The sequence below is a fragment of the Schistocerca serialis genome, chromosome 4 (assembly GCF_023864345.2).
Source record: "Schistocerca serialis cubense isolate TAMUIC-IGC-003099 chromosome 4, iqSchSeri2.2, whole genome shotgun sequence".
Taxonomy (NCBI): domain Eukaryota; kingdom Metazoa; phylum Arthropoda; class Insecta; order Orthoptera; family Acrididae; genus Schistocerca; species Schistocerca serialis.
In genome coordinates this window covers 491,706,895-491,727,244 of record NC_064641.1, presented here as the reverse complement: position 1 = coordinate 491,727,244, position 20,350 = coordinate 491,706,895, and the positions used below count along the sequence as shown (strand labels likewise).

At 41.5% G+C, this 20,350-nt stretch overlaps 1 protein-coding gene and 1 non-coding gene across 2 annotated transcripts in view; one reads left to right on the top strand and one right to left on the bottom strand.

Annotated features, from left to right (window-relative positions):
* Positions 1-20,350, bottom strand: part of LOC126475210 (N-acetyl-D-glucosamine kinase) — a 185,853-nt gene that overhangs the window by 104,174 nt on the left and 61,329 nt on the right. The window lies entirely within an intron of this gene.
* On the top strand, positions 17,965-18,037 carry Trnar-ucg (transfer RNA arginine (anticodon UCG)). Its single transcript has one exon. It is a non-coding gene; the product is annotated as a tRNA-Arg (tRNA).

Genomic DNA, 20,350 nt, shown 5'->3' with positions numbered 1-20,350 from the left:
TATATGACATGGTTTCTATGCTACGTCGGAAAATGCTGATTTGTCTGTGTGGATGATTTGAAAACGGGCTGAGATGACCAATCATGAATTAAACAGAAAGTGAATATTGGCTGTTTCTACATCGGACTCGTGAACCCAAGTGGCTGTCCTGAAATAAATACGGCATGACTGACGGAAAAAAATTCTGGGTAGGCTTCTGCAAAAGGTCAGAATTACTCAACCTTCGCTAGTACAAGGGCTAGTCATAAAATCGTAATTATAACCATGTAAAACGAATATTTCTTTTTTTTTTTTTTTTTTTTTGCTGGTATATTTTCATAAGCAGTGCAGGAACACACTGAAACTCCTTATCACAGTACTGTAGCACCGCACTAGTGGGTCCAAACTGTAACGTCGCAGCCTATCTCCACTTTGTCGTCCTGACAGCCATCTACAACCTCGCCAGGAGATTTCGGTAGTATACTCTTGTTCTGGTTTGGCCCTTACGAGCATAATTGTTAGTGACACACCACTAAAGTCCCGATTTTTTAAAGAAACAGGCTCTTGTGTATACAATGGCTTCAAACGTCTGGTTACTTTACGAGTGAGTTAATGTGTTAAATAAATTCTAAGGAAAAAAACGTCACACCACGAAGATATCATCAGAATGGGACGGAAATCGGTTGATCTTGTGTATGCAATGGCTTCAAACGTCTGGTTACTTTACGAGTGAGTTAATGTGTTAAATAAATTCTACGGAAAAATAAAGTCACACCACGAAGAAATCATCAGAATTTGACGGAAATCGGTTGATATTATGTACACATACTGACAAACAAATGATTACAATTTCAGAAAAATTGGGTGATTTAGTCAAGGAGGAAAGCTTCACAATCTGAGCGAGTCAATAACGTGTTGGTCCATGTCTGGCCCTTATGTAGGCACTTATTCGGTTTGGCATTGATTGATAAAGTTTGAATGTCCTCCTGAGGGATATCGTGCCAAATTCTGTCCAGTCGGCACGTTTGATCATCAGAGTCCAGGGAAGGTTTGAGGTTCCTGCCCACAATGCACCAAACGTTCTCAATTAGGGAGAGACCCGGCGACCTGGCTGACCAAGGTAGGGTTTGTCAAACACGAAGACAAGCAGAAGAAACACTCGACGTGTGTGGCTGGTAGGTTGATTTGGGGGAGGGGACCAAAAAGCGACGTCATCGGTCCCATCTGATTAGGGAAGGATGGGGAAGGAAGTCGGCCGTGCCCTTTCAAAGGAACCATCCCGGCATGTGCCTGAAGCGATTTAGGGAAAAGAAAACCTGAGGATGGTCGGACGTGTGCGGGCCAGCAAGGGCAACAAAACGGAGCGTTAGGATATCGTCGATGTACCAGTGTGCCGTAACAGTGCTGCGGGTGACAACTATAGGGGTCCTGGTATGAAAAGAAATGACACCCCAGATCATCATTCCTGGCTGTCGGGCTGTATGGCAGCTGGAGTAGAATTATCTTCACTGATGATGCCCGCTTTGAACTGAGCAACGACAATCACCCCGGACAGCAGTGGAGTACCAACCAGACTGTCGCCCGTAATACTGGGGGTGAAGGAGTGATGAACTGGGGTGTCATTTCTTTCCATAGCTGTAACGCCCGACCGCACACGGCGAAAGTTTCTGCTGCTTGTCTTCGTGCTTGCCAAACTTTATCTTGGATAGCTAGGTCGCCGGATCTCTCCACAATCGATAACGTTTGGTGCATTATGGGTAGGGTCCTACAATCAGTGCGACATTTTGAGGTACTAAAGCGCCAATTGGACAGAATTTGGCACAACATCCCTTAGGAGGACACCCAACGAACCTATCAATCAGTGCCGAGCTGAATAACTGCTTGTATACGGGTCAGAGTGGGACCAGCGTGTTATTGACTTGCTCCATTTCTAAAGGTCTTTCTCTTGAACAAATCATACAATTTTTCAGAAATTTTAATCATCTGTTCTACTTTACATGTACATCACATTTACCTGTTTCCGTCCCATTCTGCTACTTCCTTCGTACAGTGCAGTTTCTTTCTTTCTTTCTTTCTTAGAGTGTATCTAATGTCAAGCATATAAGCGAGATAAAATTTAGAAAAGGTTTGAAATTACATCTAAAGTTTGTTGAAAGTCGCTCACTGTCAAATACTGTGTGATGTAATCTGGGTAATTTGCACGCAGTTAAGTTACACTGCCTCGCGACATGCACAAACTTTCTTACTGCAATACCTATCTTACTGTGTAGAACCTTAACATATGATTATACCTCTTACTGAGTAGATTATGATAGCATTTTAAATTCGGTCCGCAATTATATGGAGTATTGAAAAATCAAATCTGTCCGCCCCCCCCCCCCCCTCTCCCAGAAGTTGTTAAATAAGCGTCCTGAAAATGGGACTGTGGACCATGAACCACGGACTGGGTTATTAGACCTTTTAAAGTGTGGCAGTTCCAGAGAACACTTACAAGGGAACCTCCCCATCGCACCCCCCTCAGATTTAGTTATAAGATGGCACAGTGGATAGGCCTTGAAAAACTGAACACAGATCAATCGAGAAAACAGGAAGAAGTTGTGTGGAACTATGAAAAAAATAAGCAAAATATACAAACTGAGTAGTCCATGTTGAAGATAGTCTCCATCAAGGAGCGTGTAAGTACAGGAGCACGGTGGTCCCGTGGTTAGCGTGAGAAGCTGCGGAATGAGAGGTCCTTGGTTCAAGTCTTCCAGCGAGCGAAAAGTTTAATTCTTTATTTTCAGACAATTATTATCTGTCTGTCATCACTTTTTTGAGAGTGATTATCACATCCACAAGAAAACCTAAATCGAGCAAGGTAGAAGAATCTTTTTGTCCCATTCGCCAAGTGTACAAGTTACGTGGGTCGACAACATATTCCTGTCATGTGACGCACATGCCGTCACCAGTGTCGTATAGAATATATCAGACGTGTTTTCCTGTGGGGGAATCGGTTGACCTATGACCTTGCGATCAAATGTTTTCGGTTCCCATTGGAGAGGCACGTCCTTTCGTCTACTAATCGCACGGTTTTGCGGTGCGGTCGCAAAACACAGACACTAAACTTATTACAGTGAACAGAGACGTCAATGAACGAACGGACAGATCATAACTGTGCGAAAATAAAGAAAGTACACTTTGCACTCGAAGGAAGACTTGAACCAAGGACCGCTCGTTCCGCAGTTGCTCACGCTAACCACGGGACCACGGCGCTCCTGATCCTACGCCGTCCTTGATGTTGCGTATCTTGCGCATGGACTACTCAGTTTGTATATTTTGCTTATTTTTTTCATAGTTCCACACAACTTCTTCCTGTTTTCTCGATTGATCTGTGTTCAGTTTTTCAAGGCCTATCCACTGTGCCAAGTTATAACTAAATCTGAGGGGGGTGCGATGAGGAGGTTCCCTTGTTAGCATCACCATACCCTATGGTTGTTGGATGTACGCCTTTTTCGGCGGTGGTGAGTCCATACCTTTCTGCTGCGTTCTTTGCTCCTTTGCCTCGGGCCACAGTGATACAGCCAGCACACGTCCATGACGATTAGGTGGGTAAGGACATCACCTGGATTGACCTGACAGCCTTGCAACGTATCTCTTGCTGCGATGACCGTAACCCTGTTCAAAATATCGTGTAAGACGATGAAAATTGATCCATGACCTGTATTAATTTTTTCTACCATCGTCTTGATTGAGATGCGCATGTCTTAGAGCATCAGGGTCTACATTTTTCTTTCGATTACTAGTTCTTCACACTGACATGCCCTGCCACTTCGTTTATGGTCATCCAGTCTTGTTTGACCACATTGGAAGGCCTGCGCCACAAAACTACTACGACATTTTACTTTATTGCCGTAGTCTTGCACCAACTCAGCATAGACGGTTGCAGCGTTGACCCCCTTCAGTTGCAGAAAACGAATAACTGCATGATGCTCCACCTCGCAAACATGCTGCGTCATATTGTTTTGGCCGCTGTAGCGGCGTGCTACGGTGCTATGGCGCGAGGATACACTCAACGTGAGCACCATGTGTTGCTCGAGATACATCGAAACGAAGTACATTTGCCGGCCGCTATGGCCGAGCGGTTCTAGGCGCTCCAGTTCGGAACCGCGCTGCTGCTACGGTCGCTGGTTCGAATCCTGCCTTGGGCATGGATGTGTGTGATGTCCTTAGGTTAGTTAGGTTTAAGTAGTTCTAAGTTTTAGGGGACTGATGACCTCAGATGTTAAGTCCCATAGTGCTCAGAGCCATTTGAAGTACATTTCATTCCACACATGAATCCGCAGGCCCCTGTTTATTGAATTTACAGCTACAACAATTCGATTTCTTATATCTTGAAGAGTAGCAGCCATAGGTGGGACAGACACTCTGTCTTCTATATACCCCCACAGAAAAAATCGCAAGGTCTGATATGTGGCGACCAGAGAGGCCAAAAACGAGAAACAAATTCTTGTTGTCCACCTCTTCCACTCCACCGTTGTGGGGTGGTGGTGTTAAGATAACACCACACCTCAAGGTGTCGATTCGTCCGAAAACATGAGTTGTTCATAAAGTGTCCTCTGCTATATCCTGGTGAATCGAAATGTAAAATTCGTACTTTCTGTTATGGTCGCCGGGACGCAATTGCTGCCGTAACCGCAACTTGCAATGGTTATATGCAGGCGTCGTTTCAGAACACGCCGCACTGTTGTCTGACGAAGTTGAAGTTCCTTGCCTGCCTGTCTTGTGGACTTCCGAGGCCCCCGCGTTAACACATCTCGGGTACGCTCGACATTTTCATCAGACCTGCGAGGCCGAACAGTGCTCTTTCCTTTGCATCTGCAACCAACTACCAAGAATTTTTTATGCCAGTCATAAATCTGCTTGTGCAAAGATGGTTTCTTGATGAACCGATGGAGAAGCGCACATGATCTTGAGCAATGCATTGAGTTCGCGCATTCCAAGACGCAAGATCACTTCTCTTGTGATGTAGTCGCCACGTTGCTACAAAGAAACAACAGCGCAACTGTGTCAGAACTTTGAACCTTCCTCTATCCAGTGACATGCACAATGTGTTTCTATCTTTTATAGTTTGCCTACAACAAACAATTGAAATCTTTCCTTTTTAATTACCCTCTATTTATGATGCTTGCAGACACGTATCGGTAAAAAAAAAGGTAACTTTATTGTTTCGAATTGATAACTGAAACTAGTGGATGAGCTAACAGCGCTCGTTGAACGGCGGTGTTTTCAGAAAAAAGGGCTGTGGAGGAAGGGTGAAAACTATACAGATGCTAGAAGTTCCTAAACTCAGTATTTTCAGATTATGAATTAATGGTCGACACGTTTTTTAAACATTGTTCACGCTATGTTTTGTGAAGCGTCGTTCGCTACTAAAATCCTCTTTCCTACATACAGTGCAAGAGCTGCTGGCCGCTGCTATGATCCCCTGCTCCCAAGACAGCGCAAGCAGTGGTAATCGTGAACTATGAGCGCATGCGTTAGCGACTACGAAAATGTTTTTCCGTCACAGTGCAGTGTCTACCTGTTGGACAATGGCACCGGTAATGCGATGTGGCGTTCAAGATCTTGCGATATCGGCCAACGACATCCGTCGTTCCTTGAATTGCTTGTGCCGCTCCTTGACTTTTGCAACGGACATAAGGTGCTATTCGTACATTTGTGCCGTTCTTTGATGAATCTCCGTTTCTCCCACTCTTTCCGTGCCAGAAAGCGTACTACATCCCTTTGACTCCATTTCACTGTTTTCAACACGACGGTGCAGTGGACTGCGACGCGTGCACGTGTTTGGTGGTGGTGGTGGTGGTGGTTAGTGTTTAACGTCCCGTCGACAACGAAGTCATTAGAGACGGAGCGCAAGCTCGGGTTAGGGAAGGATTGGGAAGGAAATCGGCCGTGCCCTTTCAAAGGAACCATCCCGGCATTTGCCTGAAACGATTTAGGGAAATCACGGAAAACCTAAATCTGGATGGCCGGAGACGGGATTGAACCGTCGTCCTCCCGAATGCGAGTCCAATGTGCTAACCACTGCGCCACCTCGCTCGGTGCACGTGTTTGCTATTTCGTATTTGGGTGTGCGCCCATGTTCCTCCAGCGGCGAGGTATAGATACCACATCTTCTTCCGCAGCCAGTGGAATTACGATCCCTTCGGCAATTTTTATTTTACAGTCTCCGGCTCGTTTCTTTTTAAATGCTGGCTGCAGTTGTAATGGGATTGCACAACGTAACTTAGCGTGTAGTGTTACATCACATGAGTATTCCGGATGATGACTACACCAATCACAGTTAGTCGCATCGACGGCCTCCAGAAATTATGATGAGAGTCGTAAGTTTTCACTGTCTAGATAGTAAACGAAACAACAAAACGCGAATCCTCGGTTCGGTCTGGTTTTAGTTTGATACTGTCTATTGACAGAACCAGAAAAAAAAGTTTCTGGATCGGACTGCTGCAGCTTTCGACCCCATAGAACAGGCTGTGTGATGGTGGAGCATCAGACAGCGACCTAGACCCACAGTGAAGCCGCTGTTTGGTAACAGCCCCACGGCCGGAAGCGCGCACTCCGTATGTCGAGTGGTGGCCGGGTAACCAGGCAGGTCAGCTAGAGCCGCATTCCACGCTCTCACTCAATGAAGCGGGCGCGCGCGTGCGCAGAACCAGCCGCGCTGCTCCGCGGCACTCAGCTTGCACAAGGTGAAACAACGTGTCCGCACCCAGCTTGCCTTATCGCTCTCTGTTCGTGGCCGCCCAACCGGTTTAACGGCGCTGCACTTTTCCTTTCGGTTCTGCGAAGTGTCGCGTTACACCTCACGTGGCGAGCCACTATATATAATCTACTGGCTAGCAAACAAAAAGCGCGCAACTCTGCGGAATTACCGTTGTGGTCTTCAGTCTGAAGACTGGTTTGATTCAGCTACGCACGGTAGTCTATCCCGTGCAAACCTCTTCATCTCTGCACAATTACTGCGACTTACATCCATTTCAGCATGCTTACTGTAACTAAACCTTCGTCTCCCCTTAACACATTCACCCTCCACACTTCCCTCCATTACCAAATTGACGATTCCTTTCTACCTCACCATGTGCTCGGTTTCGTTTCTTTTTTTTTTCAAGCTGTGCCATAAATTTCTTTTTTTTTTTTCCTCCTAAATTCGGTTTAGCAGCCCTTCATTTGCTATCCGATCTACCAATCCAATTTTCAGCATTCTTCTGCAGAACTACATTTCAAAAAGTTCTACTCACTCCATGCATCAACTGTATATCGTCCACCTTTCATTTTCTGTACAAGACTACGTGAAAGACAAATACGGTACCTTTAGAAAAAGACTTCCGAACACTTCAATTTATTTTATGCCATATTATATTTATATTTTTCATAAACACTGCTGTTTCTATTGCTACTCTGCACTTCATATCCTCTCCGCTTTGGTTATCGAAAGTTACGAGGGCTTGTTGAAAAGCAAGCCTCCGAATTTTTAATGTGAAAACTCTTAAAGCTTCTTAAGTACAACAAATGTTATTAACATTCTATATCTTTATTCTTCACGTCTATATATTTGCAGTCCTCTGCCGCTATACGGCTCCGAATTGTAAAATGTACCATGGCGGTGTGTAACGTATCTTTGTCTGTACGTGAGAAATAGAGTGATATAATCGAGATTCGAAATCGAAGAGTTCGTCCAGATATGGAGCACCTTCTACTTCCGCATGAGAATGCCAGACCACACACGAGCGCTGCGAAATCTGCAATAATCCGACGCCTTGGAATCACGGTTACTAATTATCCTCCGTACAGTTCGGACTTGCTCCCTTCCGACATTCCTCTGTTTCCGAAACTTACAGAACACTTTCGAAGACTTCACTTTCATAGTGATGAAGCGGTGTCGGCAAAGGTGAGGTTCCTCCGTCAAAGTTAAACTTTCTACAATGGTGGTAGCAACAAAGTGGTCTCTCGTTAGGAGTAATTGTTCGTCGCCAGGGTGGTGGTGTTGAGGAATAAACATGAAGACATGAAGAACAAAGCCGAAGAACGTTAGTAATGTTTCTTTTATTTATAAAGCTTTATTTAAAAAACTTTTAAGCACGCCCCCTTATTTTGCTGCCTATGTAATAAAATTCACCTATACTTTCAGTGTCCCCGTTCCCAATCTAATCTTGTCAGCATCACCTCATGTAATTCGACTACATTCCTTGTTTTACTGCTGTTGACGTCCATCTTATAGCAACTTTTCAAGAAAATATCCATTCCTTACAACTAATCTTGGCTGTCCTTTACCGCCTGTGTCAGAATTACAATGTCCATGACAGACCTTAAAGGTTTTATTTACTCTCCCTGACCATAATTTCCTTTCGAAATATCTCCTGAGTTTCCTTCACAACTACCTGTACTGCTTGCTCAATGGGAACTGCATTCTTGCGCTATCTTTCACGCCTACTAAATCTTATCCGACAATTGCTCAGCTTCCCCGTGGTATCTTCGACTTCCGCAATTGCTGAATTCCACGGTGGCATTGACATAATACAGTTCACAAGTCACCTTAAGGCGCGTGGCATAAGGGTACTTCTGAAACCGCTATAATCTGCCCCACTTCCTCTTCCATTCACGACTGGAAATCTTAAATATGTGACGTTAGATTCTCAATCAGCCACTGGTAATAGTACACTAAAAAATACCTGCCGTAATTCAGAAACACGCTTGAAGTAAGTGTCGAAGATCTGGTCCTGATAGTTGGCCCCTTCCTACGAATTGATCTACCAGCACTGCCCTTTAACTTCTTCCACGATCTCTCGTCCATAGACGTCAGCAAGTTGGGAAGCAAGGGGGCAGGGGGTTTGGGTACAATCTTATTATTCATTTCAGAATACTGACACATTTCTAAGTATGATCGTCTATGATTCTACAAAGTAACAGATTTACCAATACCACGCAAAGGGAAATACTGGAGATTTTATAGTCGCCTCACCGGTTCATATGATTGAGTCGTTGTTCACCAATATTGATGCAGTGTCCTTGATGCAGGGGCGTTTCGGCGCTGCCCTGATCTTTTAACTTGCAAGATTCTATGATTTTGCTAACTGTAAAAGAAATCTCAACAGCAGTTGGAAATAATTAAGACAAAGAAAGTGGTTTTTTTACTCAAGCGATGCGCATATTCGTAAGTGATGATTGAGACAATGTACAGCACTCACATCCAATGATTTTGTAAAGCTAATTGTTAATGTATAATCAGTTTATTGAGTGTGTTCATTGTGAGTATTATTACTTTTCACAGAGTCAAAACACCAGTTTTAAAGTTAGTGCCATACTGTTACTTACCCCAATTCAATACCAGTTCCCAGATCCATGTTATTTTTGGTTAACTATTTTTCTCAAGGAGTTATTGTCACAGTCATATTCGATTTAATATACATGTATGCTAAGCAATAGCCTTGCACAATAGCTCTTTGCTAACTAGGCCTATAGCCGGCCGGTGTGGCCGAGTGGTTTTAGGCGCTTCAGTCCGGAGCCGCGCTGCTGCTACGGTCGCAGATTCGAATCCTGCCTCGGGCATGGATGTGTGTGATGTCCTTAGGTTAGTTAGGTTTAAGTAGTTCTAAGTTCTAGGGGACTGATGACCTCAGATGTTAAGTCCCATAGTGCTCGGAGCCATTTGATTTTGCTAACTACACAATTTAAAGTACTAACAGAGAACAGTGCGCAGAGCGTTACCATTGCGCAGATAAAGGTAAATTTTATTGTTTCAGGAATAACATTCTTTAACCACAGGGACCATTATTTTCAAACTGATCAAGTTTTGTTTTATTACCAGGGCCAATTTCAAGTCAATAGTGTTGTATCCGATTCAGTTTTTGTGTAACGTAAACTCAGGCAGTTTTGGTTTCGTTAAAAGTTATTGGCAGTTTACATTCTCGCAGCTAAATTAAATTTACATTCTCGCAGTCATCAAAGTCCAGTAAAGGGCAAATCGACAATGTAAAATACACGTTCACGTGCCATTCCCAAACAGTTGTGATGCAGACTACGGTCAGTTATGTAGCTTCAATCATATTTCAAACGTACATGTTTCAAGCCCTTATAGAATTGTAGATAAGAACTGGTCAGACATCCAACGCACAGTCCGGTGTGAATTGCCACGACACTCAACTCTCTCATACTTCAAGAACGGTACAGAATGATGGCTGCAGCTCACCTGTCCGACATCCATCCCCAAAACCCGCAAGGACAACCACTCCCCATGTAGCACATCTTAATCTCCTAAGTATTTTACCTTTTATCCGTAGATGAACTATACAAATGACGGGTTGCAAAGGCTAAATTCTGTCTTATACGGCGCAGAAGTGTGTCCCGAAAAAAATGGTCAACTAATTATCTAGGTCTGCTCTTCTCTGCTTCACCTGATGAACCAAATCCAATAATCGAAAGATAAAATCCATTTTCTGCATTATAAAAGAGAAAAAAAGCGTGAAATGTCAAGGTCAAAAACATATTTGCCCCAGGCACCTTATCGACCTCTACAGTGTGCAACATGCAGTCATACTCGTAATGTTGCGGATATGTCAATCCAGTTGTCGTGGCCACACAATAAAATGTTAAATTAGGGAGACATGGAGAGTCTTGGTACAGCCACACAATAAAATGTTAAATTAGGGAGACATGGAGAGTCTTGGTACAGTCTACAGCTGTTATGTCAATTTTACAGGACAATTTAAATAAAATTTTTGGAGGTTCCGAAACTTTTCCTCTAACGGAAAACATTGATAATCCTGGAACTTTCGTAGAACACTTAGTTTATTTTGAAGGTTACTAAAATTTTAAAAAATGAGAAAATTTTTTTATTCAATGATTACTTCAATTTTAAACCATAATTAGTAACACAGAAGTCATAACAAAGTTTTTTAAAAATAATTAGTATTGTCAAAACGTTGAAATAAAATGTAATTAACAGTTTTTCGCGAAGCACTTATTCACGTTGCGCGGAACATGTCGCTGCAAAGGTTGGGGACCCTGGCCTAGTAGAAACAGCTCAAAAACTTAGCGTCCGAAACACACTTGCTCAAGCTTTAATTATATCAGTCGACAGTAAAAAAAAAAAAAAAAAAAAAAAAAAAAAAAAAAAAAAAAAAAAAAAAAAAAAAAAAAAAAAAACAGAAAGCATGAACATACTGCAATAAATAAATTTACATGACTTACACTTTGCAAGCAAATAGTTGAACGACGTTTTCACTATTTTTTGAATCTCTACATTGATCAACAGGTATTTTTTATCGGTTAGATTTGCTGACATCGAACAAGACTCTCAGTTCTGAGTTTTTTTAAATATAGATTTTCATTGTCCATTGTCGATCAGATGTTATTGGTACCATATAAAGATAACTTTTACGACTATTTTCTAGCTTTATTTCCTGACTAGTTGGATATGCTGAGTTTAACCATATACAGGGTGATTCAGAATCGTTGCGACAAACTTCGGGAGGTTGTAAAGGGTGTATTGAAGAATAAAAGCAAACAATCAATAACCTTTTAATTATCATAAAAACTGTAACAAAAAAGTCAAGAATGATGAGATGTTTCCAAAAGCCGCATAATGGATGGGGGTGCTTTATTCGCAACTACCGGTTTCACATCACAGATGCATCTTCAGGTATATCTGCCAGGAATACTAATCAGTGTGCGAAATTTTATGAAATTGTAGAAATAAAGAATCTTAGATAGTGTAGGTATTCAACAAAAAGCAATGAGAAATACTCACGATGGTTATGTTTACATAATGTACAGTTGATCGACATTTACAGAGTGCTAGCATTCGGGAGATTATTCACGTTAAGAGTGAAACCACATAGGTAGGTCGTCATAATAAAATAGTACTGAGTACGCCCAAAAGATAATTTTCAAAAATGTACAAAGCATTACTGCTGAATGAGCCAGGCCGTAGCCCCATAGGACATATTGTAGGATTTGGTAGACACCAGCTGTATATAACCGATGCAAGTGAAACTTAAGATCTTGTATGATGTGCGTACATCCGCCATACTGCTAACAGGCCGATGTGGTGATAGCAGCCTGTGGAGGCTGGAGGCCACGGTGCCGAAAAGCAAAGTAAACATCTGAACAGCTGCAAGGAGGTAATTTATTGTAAATATAAAATGCGATGCTCTGTTGCCTCGGTGGATGACGGTTTCGGACAAGTATTTCTATCCGCAGTTTATTTTTCTCCTGGAACCCTTTAAAATCTCCATTGTTTTTCGGTATGCGCGCAGCTGCTATCTCCTCCTCCTCCACCGACGATCTTGGCAATCAGTCGCGACCACTGAATAACAAACAACATTGTTAGACCTTCCCCTTACAGTCCTTCAGCGTTCAAAGTCACTTTTGCTGCCGAAGGGGTGACCTCGTGACAGGCGCCGGCACCTTCAACTTGGATGCTCTGTAGCGTCGTTGGGTGACTTTTCCGGATACGGGTTCCTACCCACAATTTGTTCCTCAAAATATTCTCTACAAGCCTTCGAAATTTGTCGCAACACTTCTAGGACACCCTGTGTATAGATGCAATTTAGGATCATTAACACAAAAAAAGATGGCACAAAATGAGCTTACCTATAGTGTATCAAAATATTCTAACTTCAAAAAAATACTGAGTGTACACCTGTAACTTCTTTGATATTTGGAACTCGACATGTCTTCGATCTCACCATATTATCCATGGCGACAATGGCAATATTAGAAACCTGCCCCCTCTTGGGTAAATTTCGTTGGATGCCTATGCTCCTTCTAGTCCTAGTAATGCCTCATCCGTCTCGGCGACTTTTTTTATGGAAACAGACTTCTTGTAAACTTGCAGTGGATAAATTTAACTCGACTCCAAAAACAATACGGAAAAACGAGTTGATGAGCAATGTCGAAGGGCGAAGAGATCGCCTCGTACAGTGAAAACTACGCTAGATAGTAATATGAATGTGGCTTGACCATATTTTTTTGCCCAACTCGGGGAACATTTTTGAAATTACTTATCCAGTTGCCGGCCGAGGTGGCCGAGCGGTTCTAGGCGCTACAGTCTGGAACCAAGTGTGTTGGTGCACATTTCACACCTTCAAGTTTGCGTACGTAATTGTGGAGGACACAAACGGTTTTGATAACATCATACACTCTGTCAGGATTATTGCAACGTATCGGGCCATTTAAAACTTGGAACTATTCTGAAGCCATTCCAAATGCACATTCAATAGTTTTCCTTCCTCTGCTTTAGCGGTAATTGAAAATTATTTTCACATTATCGAGACACTTTTTAGAGAATGGTGTCATTAAGTAGCGTGATAAGGTGAACGCTTCATCTGCTACAAAATAATAGAGAAATTAGTTATTCTCATCGCACATTTATCTCGATGGGGATGGAATACCAAGGCCTGCATGTGTTATCCAGTGCGATTGCTGATGCGCGAAATATTCCACCGTCGCTGTTTCTTCCAGCATAACCGATCTCGATTTAAGTAAATAATCCATCAGTGTCGCAGCAGCCCATTAGCACGACAGAGTGGTATGATTTGTAACTGAAGCGAGTTGAACTGCTGTTCGCCAATGTTTCTCTTCGGATATGCTTGCCATCCTGTGCTTCACTACAGTTCGGAAGATTCCATAAATGACAAAAACGTTCGGCAGTCTTCTTAAATTCCTCTCTTTTTCGAATTAGCATATACATTTTTTTGAGAAGATCCCAAAATATTTTTGTGCTTTCCGCTCCTACGCATCCAACGGTGGTCTCTTCTCGTGCAAAGTACAATGAAAGTGACAACAAATGTGCAGCCAGTAGCCAAGTACCTGTAAGTAAAACACTATGTACAACTTTAGTTTATTAATTTATATCGCAGTTCTCTACATTTTATTACCTATTTGGGTCTGAAGAGGTAGGCCTTTTTTGTTTCAGTGCCTGAATACAAAGAGAAATGAAGGAATTTACGGTCTTTGTTTGGAACCTCAAACCTTCCTAAATGGCAGTGGGGCAAAGGCAAAGGGGCCTTATTATTTGATGCGAGCAATGCAGTTTGTATTAACGTTTGTGAAATCCTTAACCTCTGCTGCCACTGGAAATTTACCAGATGTCCCCCATGTCGAAGAAAATGTACTTTATGCCGCAAACAGTAAAGAAATCTCTTCTCAGCATATCCATTATTCATCACCATCATGCTCGTCAACACCAACACCTCCCGCAGAAGCACAGTTACCACGCTTACCAAACACTGCGACTAATGAAATGAATGAGGGCAGCCAATATAAACACTATCAAGTTGACAGAAATTGCCGTATGGCATCTGATTCTCGTCTACAAGCAAAAAAAAAAAAGCGTATAAAACGACGTTCTAGAGCTGATGAAATTGGCAAGTGTTTCATCGAGTTTATTAAAGCCAAGAAGGCCGAAATTGACTCGCAGCAGTCTGATCCCAACAACCGGAGGAGAGAATATACGAAACTATTTCTTCTTAGCCTGTTGTCTGAGCTGAGCTGGATGAAATGAATGAGCAACAAATAAAAATATTCAGGCGTAGAGTATTACAGCTAATCGACGAAATCATGAACCAGGCACCTACTCCACCACTGTTGTCCCAATTGCTGTTACGCAGTCTTTGGGATCCCAATCCGTCAATGTCTACTGAATCAGGCGAAGATACAGAGAACAGTAACCAAGACAATAGTGCTGCCAGTCAGATCTGCGGTAGTTCGCCAAGTAGTTGGTCAACAATCAAAGGAAGATTCTACTGACGGCGCAGCTTAAAAGTTAGTTAAGAAAATGACTTAGGAAACACAGTAATCATTACGTACTTTCAATGAAATATTATTTGTATATAAAATAAATCAGAACTCTTTCCTCAAAGTGATTAATATCTGTTCTTCTACATTGACCCATTCCCTCATTTCCGTATTTCGCTGTGTTACGGCGGGAGAAATGAGTTGTACGAGATCATTGTAGCAATATTTACTAATTCTATAAAAAGCAATGAATTTCAAATCTGTTTTTTGCAGCTCCTTTGCTACTACAAACCGCCTGCAGTTTATATTTCTGTGAATGTATGGATGGACCTAGAATTTCCTTCTTTTTTTTTCATTCGCAAGTAATAATAATAGAGGACCACATCTTCCAGTGTGCTCGAATTTGTTCTCGACATGTCCTGTGTAATCAAAAGATCCTCAGGTTCAACAAACAGTACTACTTCTCCTCCATACTCGCAAACGACAGCTGCAATTTCTTATACCAGAGTTGTGCCGTGTGCGAAACTGCGTTCCAAGCCAGTCTGCAACCAGACATCGCCGACCCGTTGCGTTGCTTTTCAGTCGCTGCGTGTGCGGACATCGTTAAGGCCGGTATTACACTATCAAATTTCTTTGTCCAATATCTTTGTCAAAGATTTTTGATAGTGTAATAGGGATCTTTGACAAATGTCGTCCAATATTTGATCAAATCTAGGCCGAGGCCGTATATTTGATCAAAGAAATCGCTTGTCTTCTGTTCACTGCAATGCGATATGTTACCACGCGGAGCGCTAGCATCGCTGCAGCGTTCTGTCGTCTGTAGTGTTTTTATAACCATTGCCGGTAAATACAATTGATGTGTGCCGACATCTACAGAATTAATAGAGATGTCTGAAGCTGATGAGGTGCTTTACAACGTGAGGCACCCTGAATACAAAAATAGATTAAGAAGATTGGAGACCTAACCTGACCTAACCTAACCTAACATAACCCTCTCCTGTAGCAAGGAATCGGAGTGTTATAGTGAGCCTGTCTTCTGACGATGTAGCAGTTATTAAGTGAAAATTGTGCTTTGTGATATGAGGATACACTTCATTGAACACATACAGAAATGTATGCTCATCCATTCTTAAGTAATTGATGTACGACTTGACGTCTTCCACTGTAAGCTCACGTAACAAGTTTTGTTGAATGTTTTTATCGTGTCGTCGTAAAACCCACGGCTTCACCCAGATTAGATTAGTTTTTTGTTCCATAGATCCGTGCTGAGGAGATCCTCGTGGATGTGGAACATGTCGATTTTTTTTAAGCTGAAATAAAAATACTAATAGTATGAATAAATACAATACATCATTTATTTCTATTAAAAATTTCGCCAATGGAGTAGAAGGAGTTGACCAGTAGTAAGTCTTTCAGGCTCCTTTTAAACTGATCTTTATTTCTAACTAAATTTTTTATGTTTCCTGGCAAATTATTGAAGATGACTGTTCCCGAGTAGTAGACCCCTTTTTGAACTAAAGTAAGTGCTTTTAAGTCCTTGTGCAGATCATTTTTGTTCTTGGTATTGTATGTATGAACTGAGTTGTTTGTTGGAAAAAGAGATATATTATTTACGACAAATTTTATTAAGAAGTAAATATACTGAGAGGCAGTAGTTAGTACACCCAGTTCTTTGAAGAGGTTTCTGCAGGAGGTCCGTGAATTTACTCCACAAATAATACGTATTACACGCTTTTGGACCTTGAAAACTTTTGTTTGACTTCAAGATTTACCCCAAAATATTATCCCATATGACATTATGGAATGAAAGTACGCAAGCTTTTTCATTTTTATGTTGCCTATGTCTTCGAACACTCGAATTGCAAATACAGATTTGTTAAGGCGTTTCTGCAGTTCTGTGGTGTGCTCCTCCCAACTGAATTTATTATCAAGTTGTAATCCCAGGACTTTTAAGACTGTCAACCTCGTATGTATGGTTCCATTTCCCCCCCCCCCCCCCCACTTCTTTTCCGCATGTGCACACAATGCAAGTGGAGTACGTAGAACTGCTGCGGTTAATAACAAGTTGTTTTCAGCCATCTTGAACTTTGACGAAAAATTTGATGACAGTGTAATACCCCTTGTAGCGCTACGTCAAAGACCTTTGTCAAATATATTGGACGGAATATTGGATCACATCTTCGATCAAACCTTTGACAAAGAAATTTGATAGTGTAATACCGGCCTAAGTGACAAATTACGGCGAAACCGGTATCTATACCTCCCAGAGACCTCAGTGCTTGCTCTAAGTTCGGCTGAGAAAGACACAGCCGTAAGAAAATGTTTGAAAATGCGATATCGAATATATAGGTTTAAAAATCATAAAAAAACTCATCAATCATAAAATTCTCAAACCACAGACCTTCTTGCAATGCCAGACAGCACTATAACCACGACAGTCCGGGCTTAATCCCGGGCGTATGGTTAGCCTAAAATATTACGTACGAAAGTTACTATGTTTTCACTATTAAGGAGAATATTTTGCCACTACATGCTACAAACAGTTTGGCGAAACTCGCTTGTTAAGTAGACGTTGCTGCAGCTTTGGGGGAGATATTTGTTTCCAGATGCTACCTGATAACTAATGCTGATCTGGCGGAAGAGTTCATTAGTTTTATCATTGTCTAACTCTGAATTTGAGTATTATTAAGTGTCACGACAACAAGATCTGTAGCTTGTTCCCTCGTAGAAACAGGACTTTCACCACATAAGTTCTATTTTTCTGTACCTGCTTAGAAATTAGTAACTGCTACGAACTGTTCAAGCATGGATTTAAAGACAACTCAATAAACCACTCAAATCTTACTAGAAGTATTCAAAACGCAAGTTTTGATGCCGAAGGAAATGAAGAATATAAGCAATTTCTGAAGCCAAGCGCTTGCAACTAATGCCGTGTAAAATGTGTTTTTTTTTACAGCATAGAATGAAGCTACTTCTTTCTAGCGGAACGTCAAAACAGCGATTGTACACAGATCCTTCATCTCAAAACAGTGGTGACTTCCGCCGTGTAGCGGAATGGAGTATTTCTCGAGCAATCTAGTTCAATACGTTGCAGATTTACTTTCTTCTAACCAAAGAGAACAGAAAAAGAAATAAATATTCCATTAAAAACTTCATTAACATGTCCTACCGTTAATACATAACAGAATATAAGGAGACAATCCGCAGTAAGACCGTGTGGCCTAATGGATAAGGCGTCGGACTTCGGATCCGAAGATTGCAGGTTCGAGTCCTGTCACGGTCGAAAATTTTAATTTCTTCCTGATGTTGTAGGCATAGTGCCACTAAATTTTTCACCATGAAGAAATAGTTACATGCTGGCTACGTTTTGTGATTAAGAAAATATTCACCAAACTCATAAGATAAACACAAATTTTTAATAGCTGTGTCAAGATGCATTTTGAGCATTGCTGATCAATAAACATATCGTAAAATGACTTAAGACCTGCAGTTATACTTTGTATGATACCTCTTCGTGTTGCACGCACGGATGGAGCATACGCGAGATGTAGTCACCCTTAACATCGCGATATGCTATACTTTGCGTGCTGTCATTTTATAGCAAGTTTTCAAGATATAAAACCCATCCTGCGAGTGTCCGTCGATTCCCATAGTTCAATATTTTTATAATTCTCTAGTGTGAGTCATCACGTTTGTAACGTGCTACACTTCTTTGTGTGCACTCGGTCAACACATTAGTAAAGTGCTAGACTTATTTGTATATGCTCTATCATCTGTTATTGAATATCTGAAAATTACACGAGACATTCAGTTTTGGGATATATCTGTGGGCTTCGGTCTTGAGTAGTAAAAGAAGACGAAATACAGTACCTATTGGAATAGAAAATGAGAGGGAATAAGTTAATGTTACTGATTTATTAACTAAAACACAGAGTGTCTGTTAAGGAACAAATTGTAATATCTGCATAAAATTTTGTTCAAATGATATCAAAAATTCTTTGTAACAATTTAAACCTGTTACCGTAAGTCAATCGCCTGTCTGTCCTCCCGATGTCTGTGCAGACTTAAAGAATGTCTCACGGACGTAAGGGAACATGATGTCCACTTCCTCCGTTACGTTATCGAACACCCTAGATTTACGAGAAGCTGTTTTTGAGCAAACTGTTACTAACCAGGTTATTTAGTTCACCGATGATTCAGATGACAGGGAAAATATATTTCCAAATAAAATTGTTTTAAAAGCTTATAAATGCATGCAAACCCTAGTTTTTCAAACAAATATTTTCAGTCGCTGTAGATATAATAAGGAAGCAACTACATCATATAGCTGATGGCGTCAAAGGCATTCAACAAAGTCGTAAAAGATACCGACAAAGTCTGGTAAGGCATTCTCGTGTTCTACTACATCAATATCCGAATTAGAGGTTCAGTAACCGATCACACATCTGAAACTGGGACAGTCTTCCCCCTTCCAGCCCCCCTCCGCGAGGGTCACCCTTAGCAGGCGCGGGGCTCTCCTGCATCACCCCCCCCCCCCCCCTCCCTGCCACAACAGGTTATACACCTTCGTCATGTTAAAAGAATTCTATGTTTCGACATTGATATACTACCAATATATCAAAAGACTTACTACAGCAGACCTACTGTTGTGACAGGAAAACGGTAAACACTAAAACGTTAATAATAAAAACTAACTAAGCTATGGGAATCCTCCCAATTCAATGATATTCAAAATCGAACAAGGTTCACAAGTGTTGTTCAGGACATATACTTAAATGTTTTCATCACTTGACTGTGCTCTATTTTTACAAGAAATTACATGAGTTGCAGGTTATAAGCACTAAAGGTTTTCTGCTTTACACACTTTACACAAAACATTATCTCCTTGCTTTTTGACAAGCAAATTCATCAATAATATCTTCAGAATTCAGTTCTGAAACCACGTCGTGCTCTATTTACAGCATGGCAAGAGAAGACTGGCGTTCTTACGAGATGCTGCTTCTGAAATGGTTCTTCATTAGCTTTGAACGTGGTAAGCTCCCTTCAGCGGAGGCGACAGTCACTGTCTCGGTCGGGAAATTGGCTTCTAGCGTCATTGGAGTATTTCAGTATTAACATAGGAGTTTTCACATCCTCGGGCACCATTTCTCTGAACACTTTAATTTCTGTCAAAATGTCTGAGGCAACAATGTCTTTCGAACATTCACCATTTATGTTTACACATAGCTCTTTCTCAAGGTTTTTACATAGCATTTTCAGTTCTTCGTCCTGTCTGTATTTTAAGCTTTCTGGAGAAAACAAAAAGCCGAATATTCCGGAATACTTAGCCACTTGGCCGAACCTTTCTTTCAAACTCTTTAACACTGTGTCAACGACAGGGTAGAAAAAATCGACTTTGTACTTCTCCTCTGTAGGTTGATCTCTGCAGACCACGTCGTCACATTCATTCATAATCCAGTTGCTTCGTCTTCTTGCCAATTCTCTTTTCTCCAGATTTTGGTTCAACCTACAAACTTTCAGCTATCTCTTTAGCTGTTACCTGCGCATTAACAAAACAGTCTTCACGGAAATTCTCAATAAACTTCACTAGAACTTT